We start from the raw sequence: 11,774 nt of genomic DNA, 5'->3' as shown, positions 1-11,774 counted from the left end.
CGGCAACACGCAGAACAGTTTGGGGAAGATGTCCAGTAGCACTAATCCCTGCTTGCGTGACCTCTGCTGCTCCTGTTTCCTCTGGGCAAGGAGTGGCTTCAGAGAAAGTGGGCTTTATCATAGAATCATTTGAGTTGGAAGGGACCTTTAAAGGCCATCTGGATCAACTCCCTTGCAATGACCAGGGACACCTACAGCTCCATCAGGTGCTCAGAGCCCCATCCAGCCTGGTCTTGAATGTCCCTAGGCGTATCTCTAGCTCATATAATTTTGAGACATGTAGTGAGAGCAATAGACTTATTATTTGGCAGGGACACATGTAAAATCTGATTTCCTGTACTCTTATTGATACAACGAGTAAAGCTTGTTTTATGCAGTTACTATGAGGCTGGTCTGGTGGCTTGATAATTAATAATCTAACTTTAAAAACACTGCATGTCACTAGGAGAATTGAGAAATAACAGTGGTGTGTCAGGTTGGGCATCTGTTTATTGCCGTAATCTTCAAAAAGAGAAATACTTACATTTATAGAATCATTAAGGTTGAAAAAGACCACTGAAATCATTTAGCACAACTGTCAACCCATCCCCACCGTGCCCGCTAACCACGTGGCACTCAGTGCCACGTCTCCATGTTTCTTGGATGCCTCCAGGGATGGTGACTCCACCACCCTTGGCAGCCTGTGTCAATGCATTACCACTCTCTCTGAGAAGAAAATTTTCTGAGAAGAAAGCCTCTCCTTGCACAACTGAAGGCCATTACCCCTTGTCCTATCACTAGTTACCTGAGAGAAGAGACCAATCCTTCAAATGCAGTGGGCTGTTAGCACTGATAGACTATTGTCTGCATCAATTTTTAGAAATAGCTGTAGCTTAGACAAAAAGTGCATTGAAAAATCTGTACAATTATGCTAGTGAATACTGGTAATCTATTCTTTGTTCTTCAAAGTATGTAAATAGTATTGCTAAAACATTTTTTTCCACCTTCTGTGAATCTGATCTCTTTGACCATAAACTTCAAGGCAGATTTTTCTCATTTCTTAATGAAAAGCTGAGGTCTTACTTGTGCCAAAGGAAAGAACAGAACTGCACACAACTACCAAGAAATGAGATGGGGATCTCTGGAGATTATTCAGTCCAGCCTCCTGTCCAAACCTCAAAGCATCAACATCAAATTTGCCAGCATCAAACTGACACCAAATGCAAGGTCGCTGAACAGCGGTGATCTGAAATTTTCCTGAACTAAGTTGATTTGAATTTGTTTAAATTTGGTATGATGACCCTCTGTGCTGACTTGTGTGGTCATGGATACAACTTAATGCGGTTTGTGGTTCTTCAATTCTATGTTTCCGCTCCTTCAACCTATGTACATACCTTCAATGTACATTGAAGGTGCTACTTCCCTAACAACACTGAGATTGAACCCTTTGTAGCCTGCGCATATTGTGATGCTTTCTGGGAGATAATGCTGTGCCACTGAGAAAATGACAACAAGTAACTTATAGAACAACTGTCTGGAGCTTAGAGGCTTGACTGATACCTTTTTTCTACACAGTACAGAAAACCTCAGTTTCATGGTGTCAAAATGGTGGCTCCAGCCAAGTAACTTATAGCAGAGTTATTGCTTTTTCTACCCTTGCAGGAGCAGATTTGATTAGGAGTCTAGGGTATTAGTTTGACAATGGTGAATAGTAGAACTGTATTCCTACTCAGTCTTTACACAGAGTCAATCAGTCAGTAATAAAATACATATTTATATAGCATGCCAAGAAGTGATTATGTCAAATACTAAACTTTCTGTGTGCAAAAAAAAAATTCAGGTTAGAAAAAGAGCAACTTTATAAAGTTGTCATTAATATAGAATCAGGCTGGGAAATTATACTATGGGTAGAGTCAAACTAAATAGGTAAAAAAAAAAAAAAGGGAAGGAGAAATGCAGTCTATTCCCTTGTTCTGGTCCCCTTTGTGCTGGACCAGCCCAGCTTGAGGATGCGTCTACTTTTAAAGCCTTTGTGCTTGTGCACCCAGGTCTTTGTGGCCCGATGTTAACAAATGTGATGTAGACCTTTTAAAAGGCTCATTTGTGTTTGCTCAGTCAGTAGGTTTGTTCTGTCCAGGCTCCAACTGTGCAAATCTTGCCATGGCTAAAGGCTTCCCTGTGAGCAGTGACGTTCACTGCTGTCAGTGTCCTGCTCAGAAATACCCTGCAGCTGATTGCAAAAATAAAAACTCAAGCCTTTCTCCCAAAACATTACAAATGGACCACAAGCAGCACTGTAATCCTCAGAGAGGAGATCTAGCAAGCTGCTCTGAAAGCTTCACAGCAGCTGAATTTTGCAAAAATTAAGCATCTCTGCTGTTCGTGGTGGAGGTATAGAGGCCAAGAGCAGCGTGTGCTGGTCAGTGAGGAATGTATTTATGTGCAATACTTAAAATTGAAACATGGGCCCTTGTTGCACAGTCACTCTGGCTTTTCAAGTAATGCACATTTCTGCTACTATGCTGTGGCTCTGCAAGATGAAGGCTTTAAGCCAGCAAAGTTTACAAGAAGAAGCTGCAGTTTTTCTTCTCCAAACTGGCAAACATTAGAAATGTTGAAAATTGTCTAAGCAGTTCTGGGAGTTGGGTTGGACCCGTGGGGCTGGATGCAGTGAGGCTCAGCAGGTTGTGTGGTGTTGGATAGGGACAGCTGGATGTCTCTGCGCTGCTCCGTCCCCCATGGCTGCAGCTGTTGGAGGAGGAAACAATCTGGGGTCAGCACAGGGGGCTGGGTAGATGAAATCAACCTCCCCTGCCCAGCCTAGGGGCTCCCAACTCCTCCTCATTGCTCAGTAAGAAATATCTGTGGCCATTTGTCATCCCCTGTTGCATGTTTGCCTGTTGGTCTGTGCAATTGGGTCTGCCTATGGTCCCAGATCCCTTCACTAATGGTATTGCTCAATGGGATGTATGCTCCAGCTGCTGATGACAACACAGCCAAGATTGCTCATCCACGTGGGCAATTTTGGCTCTTTATCCTCTTTGCTTTCCAACTCCCTCTTGCAGTTTTCTGGATCTTGACATTTGTACTCAGAAGCTTTTGCTGCAGCCAGGGGGTATTGCTGTAGTAATCACTGGTCTTAAGTCATTATTTTAGATCAGTGCAAGTGAAGTGCCAGAAAAAGGTGAAAGATCGTTCTCTTGAAGAGGATAATGATCTCCACAGTAGGCTGAGACCCCTTAATAGACCAGCTTTAGGAACTCATCGTGTCACCTTTGCTGTTTCCCTGGTCCCCAGCCACATGCCAGCACCATATCTCCACTGGGAGATATATAATAACCCTCTTCTCACAGCAGAGTGCTGTCATCATGCCTGTTGAAAACCCCGTTGGACAGGCAAGGGATGGAGAACCAAGTAACATGTGCCAAAACCGTGGCTTTGCAGAAACCAGGCTGTGGAAACTGGTCCAGAAATTATCTTCTCCAGAATGCCGAACCTCCTGTCTTTCCTATCAGCAAAGCCTTCCTCCTCTTTTCATCTCATCCTCCTGCTTGGTCCAGCTTCCTGCTGCTTCAGATCTTTCTGTTGTGCACATGAAAGTCCACCTTTGGCTCTGCAGGCATGAAGCAGTTGTACCTATGGGAGAACAAAGTTGATCAGCTAGAAATTACTTAGCGGTGTCCATCCTTTCCTTCTTTAATACCCCTTACAAGAAATTTTTATTCAACCCATAACGTAGCCAAGAGTTCTCACTCCTCCAGAAGTGTGTGTTCCAGCCTTCCTGGTCCAAAGCTTCACTGAAAAATGAGCACACTGAGATCCTTGGGTATGCGGCACTTTGTGCCTACAATTTTGAGGGATTGTTTTGTTTTGGCTTTCTTTTATCAATCCTGTGGGGACATCTAGGTAAACAGTTTAGTGTTTGGCTGTGGCTGATAAATAATTACTTGGATGCTGGTATGAGGCAGAGCAATTGCAGTTAAGCTAATAAAATATAGCTGTCAATTGTGAAGAAACCTCCTAGGGAAATGTATTGATTTCCAAATGTTTACATCACGTTTTCAGTAGATTCTCAGGGACAATCAACAACTGCAATGTATTTTCCCCTAAAGTGCGATGTAAAATGCTTGAAATGCTGCAAGAGTGGGGAAAGCAAGCAGGATCTTTTTCTCCTCTTCCATTTAAGGGTGAAATGTAGCCCTACTGGCTCTGTCCTGGGTTCCCCTGTGTAGATGCTGAAACTGAACCCAACACCTCACATTGCACAAGTGAACACTGCAGCGTTATTTAAGAGGCAGATGCTTTCTCCCATCACTTCTTCCTTGGAGGGAGATCTGAGACTCTCACTTTGGAATGAAATAGCTGAGGTGCTAATTTAGCACTTGAACATGAAAAAGGGCTGGGAATGCTGCCGTGTCCCTGGGCTTAGCATCACCTTGAGCCCACAAACCAGCAGGTTCTGGATAGCAGCAAATAGCCTGTTTTCTTCCCTCAGCTACAGTGAAAGGTCAAATAGCTGCAATGCTGAACTGTGATGGCCTGCACTTCCTGTTTCTGCGTATCTGTTGAGTTTAAAATTTTCCAGATTGCCAGAAGAACATTTCTTCTTGGGTTGATGTTGGTATCTTGGTTTTGGGCCCCTCACTACAAGAAATACACTGAGGTTCTGGAATGACTCCAGAGAAGGACAATGAAGCTGTGAGGGGTCTGGAGCACAAGTCTTATGGGGAGCGGCTGAGAGAACTCCAATTGTTCAGTCTGGAGAAGAGGAGGCTCAGGGGAGACCTTACTGCTCTCTGCCACTCCCTGAAAGGAGGTTGTGGTGAGCTGGGTGTCAGCCTTTTTTCCTAGGTAACAGTGATAGGATGAGAGGTTATGGCCTCAAGTTGCTCCAGGGGAGGTTCAGGTTGGATATTAGGAAATATTTCTTCTCCAAAAGAGTGGTTAGGCACTGGAATGAGCTGCTCAGGGAGGTGGTGGAGGTGCTGTCCCTGGAGGGGACAGTTCAAGAACTGTGGAGATGTGATACTGAGGGACTTGAGTTAGTGGGCATGGTGGGGATGGGTTGACGGTTGGTCTAGATGATCTTGAAGATCTTTTCCAACGTTAATGATTCTATACCCTGAGAACTCATACTCATGCTAAGAGTTGGGAAAAGGATATTTTAAATGCCCATGGTCTGAACCTCTCCATCTAAAGCAAAATACTACGTGCATACTTCCCTAGATCATTAAATCAAATCTCAGGAGGTCTGCAACACCCCGAAGTTCTTCTTCAGCCTGAAAGTGACTTTGTTGGTAGGAGCGAGGAGGCGGAACTGGGATTGTGTAAAGCATGCTGAATGCAGTGCAGCGAAGCCCAGCTCATTTAATGGCCATTTCAAGCACATGCTTGGAGTTTAGCAGGGTTGGTAATTCTGCAACTGCTGTTCTACAAGTATAGTCCTTACCAGTCTGGGCTTGTGGCATGGAAGACAGTGACGTTGGTTCCTTTAGCAGAGGGCAGCTTGAGAAAAGCATGTAGGTGCATGTAGACTATGTAAAACTGTTTCATCTTCAGGCATTGCTATCAGTTCTCACAGCCCTGCACTCCCAAAGTCTCACTGCAGTAATATGTTAGTGCTTGCCAACATGCGAAGTAAATTAGGTCCTCCCAGCACTAGCTGTGCACTGCTGATGGGTCTGCACACAATATTTGGGTTCTTCTCTTCTCTTGACTCATGTCTCTGTGCTCAAAGAGACACCTGCAACTGTGTCACCACTGGAACTTACTGAAGGATGGCAGCAGAGGTGAAGGTCAGCAGCCCTGAGGAGCGCAACAGGGGGATGAGGGGAGAAGCAAACTTCTAAATAAAGGGACATTTGGAAACAATTTCCTTCAAGCTTTGCTGCACAGCAGATGGAAGTGGGCTCCCCAGCACCATACAACACCCGCCAAACACCTGCTGAGCTCTTCAGAGTTCCCAAAGAGCAAGACTGGCTTTATAATGGGAATGGTGGCTGGGCTTGGGCCACTGGCAATGGGGGCAGTTTGTCCATTGCCACCAAACTTGCCAGGTTAATCAGAAAATGTTACTAGAGCGTTATCTCTGACAAAGCTGCAGTTTAGTGATCTAGAATCATTAATCAGGCTAATTTCAACTCATAATTATTGGTCTGTTGCTGCTGTATAGCCACGAACAGCTGAACACACTGAGCTTATCACTTGAGTAATTGTCTCTGATAAATGAATTGCCTTCAAAAGAAAACAAGAGGTGTCAGCAATCCATCATCAAATTGTCTGAGGGAAATCAGTGGATGTGTTCAGTTCATATGTGTTTAACAGTGCTACTTGGCATTAAATTCCAGCAAGGGCCTATATCCTGGGCTGCGCCCTGGGGTCACACAGCTTCTGGTGCATGCTGTGAATCCTTTCCCATAAAGGACAAATGTATTCATATACGTGTGTGTATGTACCTACCTATGTGTCTCTGACAGTGCCCTTGTATTCTGCTCTCTTGATGCTTTTATTACCAAATCTTGAGACCTACAGACCCAAGGAATTACAGGGCTTTGACCATGGCAAGCAAGCTCTCCTCATATGAGAATGATGGGTTTAGGGAGGTGATGGCATAGCTTTCCCAGCTTTCTCCCCTTCTTTGCCATGATTTCTCCTGGATGTCCAACAGCCTCAGAATTACCCTGGAAAGCAATGGGAATTTTGCAGCTGTAACTTCCAGCTGTCACTATGACCAAAAGTAAGTTTCTCAAGTAGTAAAACAACTCTAGGGTGGTGAGGCACTGGCACAGGCTGCCCAAAGAGGTGGTAGATATCTCATCCTTGCAGACATCCATGGTCAGGCTGGACAGGGCTCTGAGCCCCTGATGGAGCTGTAGGTGTTCCTGCTTGTTGCAAGGGAGTTGATCCAGATGGCCTTTAAGGGTCCCTTCCAATTCAAACAATTCTATGATTCAATGAAAATACTACAGGCAAATGGTAGGGAAAGATAGAAATAGACTCAGAAAAAAAATGGAAGAAAAAGGTGATGCTCTTACCTTCTAAAACAGGGGAAAAACCTAAGCAAAGCTCTGTGCTCTATCCCTGCCCTACAAAACTGCAGCAACCTTGAGATGAGGAAGGAGCCAGGAAGTTGGGCAGTTTTTCTTTGCAAATGGCCACATGAGCCATGTGTGTCGGAGAAGAAATAAACTGGAAAAAGAAGGCACACGTACCTGCTCACAAAGAAAAGCCTGTTTGTGCTGCTAGCACACTAGGGGAAATTGTTGAAGAACAGTTCATCCATGTAAAAATATGACCTGTGCAAGGCTGCCAAGGCTGGTTAGAGCTGAGCGGATTCGTTGTCTAAACGCAGGTCAGACAAATTATTGGTGCCTAGGGGCAGCTTTCAGTTACACACACCTTTTTTTCCCCTATAATTTATAAAACTTACGGACAGCAGGATACAGGCAAATAGCTCATTGGGGTCCCAGTTACTCCTTCCTCTTTCAAATTCCTCGGTCTCCTTGTGGAAATGCCCTTGCTATCGCTTTATTTATCTTCAGACTTGGAGCAGATCCTGTGCTGGGCTGGAGGGAGAGGAGTGCTTTTCTGCAAGAGCAATCACTTTAATGGTCCTTTTTTTGGCTTTTGGGTAATAGAACAAACAGTGTCTTGTTCTGGTTTTTTAAAGTATTTAGTTTGTAGGAAGATACGTATTTGTAAGGTTGTTTCAAAGCGGAGTTTCTATCATCTGCTCTGACTTCCTAGATAACATAGAGCTCATTTCTGCCACAAGACCATAACTCTTGCTAGCACAATGCCTTCTTTAAACACACCCTGATTTGAGGCACAGAGCCCCCCAAAATTTCTACACAACCAATTTCAAGCAAATGTACCAAAATCTAAGACTAGAAACCGGTATATTCCTTGCTGTCCTAACTATAAGGCAGTTCAAGGAAAAGGAATAGCCATGCTCCCACCTTTCTGCTTGCTTAATTTCTTTTATAGTGAAAAATGGTTTACAGCCATGAGTTAAGAGGCAGGGCTCCTGGGTTCTTTTCCCAACTTAGCTACTGACTCAGATTACATTTGGCAAATCATTTAACATCTTTGCTTGGCTTTCTGTTCCATAAGAGAAATGTAATAATACTTCAGTGGCTTAATTAACTAAACCTTGTAAAGTACTTTGAGATCTTTGGATGAAATTGTTCTAAATGGTGCTAAATATTGTGGTAGTGGAAAAAAGCACAGTAGTGAAGCATAGCATTCACCAGGTGGTATGGCAAGGAGAGACAGAAGTAGTGAAGCTTCTGGGGATGCCTGGGAGACAGGAACATGAAATCTCTACCTGTCTTGCCAAGGATGTCTTTCCTCAATGGGTGATGAATGTCACATTTTTGAAGGTGTGGGGAGATGTGTTTTGACTACAGGGCAGTGTGGATAGGTTAGGCTGAGCTGCAAGGCTTTCATCTCCGTTTCATAGAGTCATAGAATCATTAAGGTTGAAAAAGATATCTAAGATCATCTAGTCCGACTGCTCATCTACCACCAATATTGCCCACTAAACCATGTCTGTAAGTACTTCATCTACCCTTTCCTTAAACACCTCCAGGGCCTGTAACTCCACCATGTTCCTGGGCAGCCTATTCCAACTCATGGCCACTCTTTCTGAGAAGAAATTCTTCCTAATATCCAATCTGAACTTTCCCTGGGGCAACTTGAAGCCATTCCCTCTTGTCCTATCAACAAAATGAAGAAAGAAAACTATATCCAGTAGCACAAAAACAGCAAATTTTTGTGCTTTGGCTGCTTCTTTTGCAAGGAGGTCTTTGGGATAAAGCACTGTCCTTTTCCAGTGTTGCAGCTCTCCTGAAGTTGGTGGAGCTGCTTATGAGTGATCAACAACCCCATGTTCCTGCAAAGAGCCCCAGTGCTTTCAGTGCATCCTGCAAAGAAAGGTGTTGGTTAGAAACAAAGGTGCTGAAGCTCCTGTGTCGTTCAGAGCTGGACCATAAGCCATTCCTGGTGTGTTCCATTAGTCAGTAGGACGGAGAAGTTAACAAGTGTGCTGTGTCAAACAGAGTCAGAGTCAGGGTCCTGCCATATGGGCAGAGGGGGAATCTGAGTGCTTGTCTCCCAAGCCTTATTTTTTAATTTTGATAAGCAATCCAGCTTGCAGCACAGAGGGAGTGAAACGAAAAGGAGGGAAGAGCAGGGAGAGGATAGGAACTGCAAGGCATGTGGTTTCACAGGCTCGCTGGGTGCACAGCCACAGGGTGTTGAAATATTTAAAGGGATTCAAGATAAATAAATCTCGCCTGGGTCCTGTCTCAGCAGTGCCTGTTGGCATAACTCAGCGTCAGAGCAGAAAGTAACCCGCTCTTACAGGCAGCGTGTGACTCGAAACGGGCTAATCCATCACTCACTTCTCCACCCTTGCCCTTGCTTTGCTCTGTCTGTGATAATTTCTAATCAATGTCTGGGTCCAGGTGTCACTGTAGCAGCTGTTCCTGACTCCATGGAGGAGAAATCTCCCCTTGCCAAATGCAAACCCACCCATACTGTAGTAAGGTCAGAGGCCAGCCTTAGCCTCTGCCTATCAGTCCTGCACCCAGATGGGGCTGCCTTGGGATGAAGGCTGCCCTGACACCATGCTTGCACCCAGGGTCACTGTGCCAGGCGATCTATCTCTCTCGCTTTTCCTGACTTGCAGCCTGACCCTGCAACCTGTGGCTTCTGAGCTGTCTCCATTTTAGACATTGCACACACTTAGCACTGGCAGCAGGCTTGGAGATGTTTTATATATACTCTTTTTCCAGCACTCACTCGTTTTCCCCTAAAGCTTACGTAAGCCTTCCTGGCCCTGGAGGTGCCATTACCTCTACAAGATGCCCAACCTGAACACTGGTACATGCGGCAGGATGGCACCTTGGTGGACAAAAGTATGCAAAAAAAAGCAGAGGAGAAAAAATGTGACAGGGAGCCACCTTTTTCAAAACAGTTTTCCATTCTCTCTTTCTTGACTCTGTCCTTCAGGCAGGGGATGGGAACAGGAGTACAGCTTTTCTCCATGTGACTTGTTAAGCAACCAAAAGTCTTTGGGGGAGAAAATGGGATGCATTCTCCCCTTGTATAGTCTTCATATATGTTCCATTAGGTGCCTCTCCCAGAAAAATCACTGGGCAGATCTGGGTTTCTCAAACACAGACATTGTATGGACCATGTGCATCTCCACTATGACACAACTTCCCCTCCTCTGGCTGAAGAAGGGCTGTCTTTGGCCATTTCTTTACTGCCTTCACTGAGTCTTTCAGTGAGAAGAAAATTTCAGGAAGAAATCCAGCAGAAAATTCTAACCACGTTTCAAGTTGCCACCACACAGCCCTCACTTAGTTTCTAGTGATACGGTTCATCTTTGAATCATCTGTGTCTTCTGAGTTGCCCAACCCATGGCAGATCAGATGTTTATCACTCATGGAAAGGACAAGTCTGCTATCTTCCCCTTAAGACACAGACAATTTCTCTGATGTTTATGCACCTACTGCTTTTCTCTGTCATCCCTATTCATTGAAAGGTCCTTTTATGTGTTGTGCATGGGGTTGACCTGTCCTCCCTTGGAAGCAAACTGCTGTGCTCTCTGTTAGTCACCTCCCGGTCCTGCCCTCTCCTGGCTCTGAATGCTGTTACTGAGTCATGCCTTTTCTTGGCAGATAGACCCCTGAAGAGTAACAATTCAGGCTGCATTGCTGCCAAGTGTGTCGTATGATTGAAACAGTGTTGAGAGACTCTCCACAAGTTAGAAAAGGAGGAAGAGGCTTTCCCAGTGGATGCTCTGCTTCATTAGTGCCTTCCATTTATGGATGGTTTGATGGTGGGGCTGGGCCAACACACAGCAGCTGGACACGGGCTTCACTGGGGAAAGACACTATTAGACACTACTCCAGAAGTAGCCTGGACAGAGTGGGCTTGCCTGAAGAGAGGTTTTTATCTCCCATCTTCATTTAGATCTCTGTCAAGTCTGTCTTGTGGCCATCTCGGGGGAGGTTCAGGTTGGATATTAGGAAAAATTACTTAGAAAGAGTGGTTATGCATTGGAACAGGCTGCCCAAGGAAGTGTTGGAGTCATCGTCCGTGGAGGTGTTCAAGAAACATGGAGATGTGGCACTGAGGGACATAGTGGGCATTGTGGGGAGGGGTTGTCTGTTGGGCTTGCTGATCTTTGTGGGCTTTTCCAACCTTTATGATTCTATTTTGATTTCCAGTGTATTTATGAGGCAAAACCTCTGGTATGGGCCAGTTTGTTGCTAACCTGGGGAGGAAAATTTAGGCTAGCTGAAGGATAGTTGCTCCTGGTGGCAAATGGTGCCTTCTTATATGCAGAAGTCACAAAAGTCCTGAAAAGTTCATGACATGACATCTCTTCCTTCTCTGTTTCTTGCTGTTACTTGTTATGATCTTTAATTAAAAGAATGGTGGAGCCTCTATGCATAGGCTGGTGCACATGCATCTAAATACGTATGTATATATCTGTATACTCCATGCTTGAAGGAAAGTAATCTGCAAGACAGGCAAGCAAAGCAGATCTTAAGTGATAGTTTCTATATAGGGAGGAAGGAGGAGGGAATGCACCAAGCCAGGGCTGATTTGTGGGCTGTAGATAGGTCAGGCCTCTCTGTGTTCAGTACTGAAGGCTTTCCACCATGCCAGGAGTGGGATGTTGGGAAGATACAGCCTAGTCTTCTGGTAGACTTCTGTTGGTTTGGGTTAGGGAACTAAAGGGGATTGAATTAAAGACATGAAGAAGAGATGTCCCCTGT

This window comes from Numida meleagris, chromosome 4 (genome assembly GCF_002078875.1).
Source record: "Numida meleagris isolate 19003 breed g44 Domestic line chromosome 4, NumMel1.0, whole genome shotgun sequence".
Classification (NCBI taxonomy): domain Eukaryota; kingdom Metazoa; phylum Chordata; class Aves; order Galliformes; family Numididae; genus Numida; species Numida meleagris.
Note: the sequence above shows the minus strand (reverse complement) of the source record.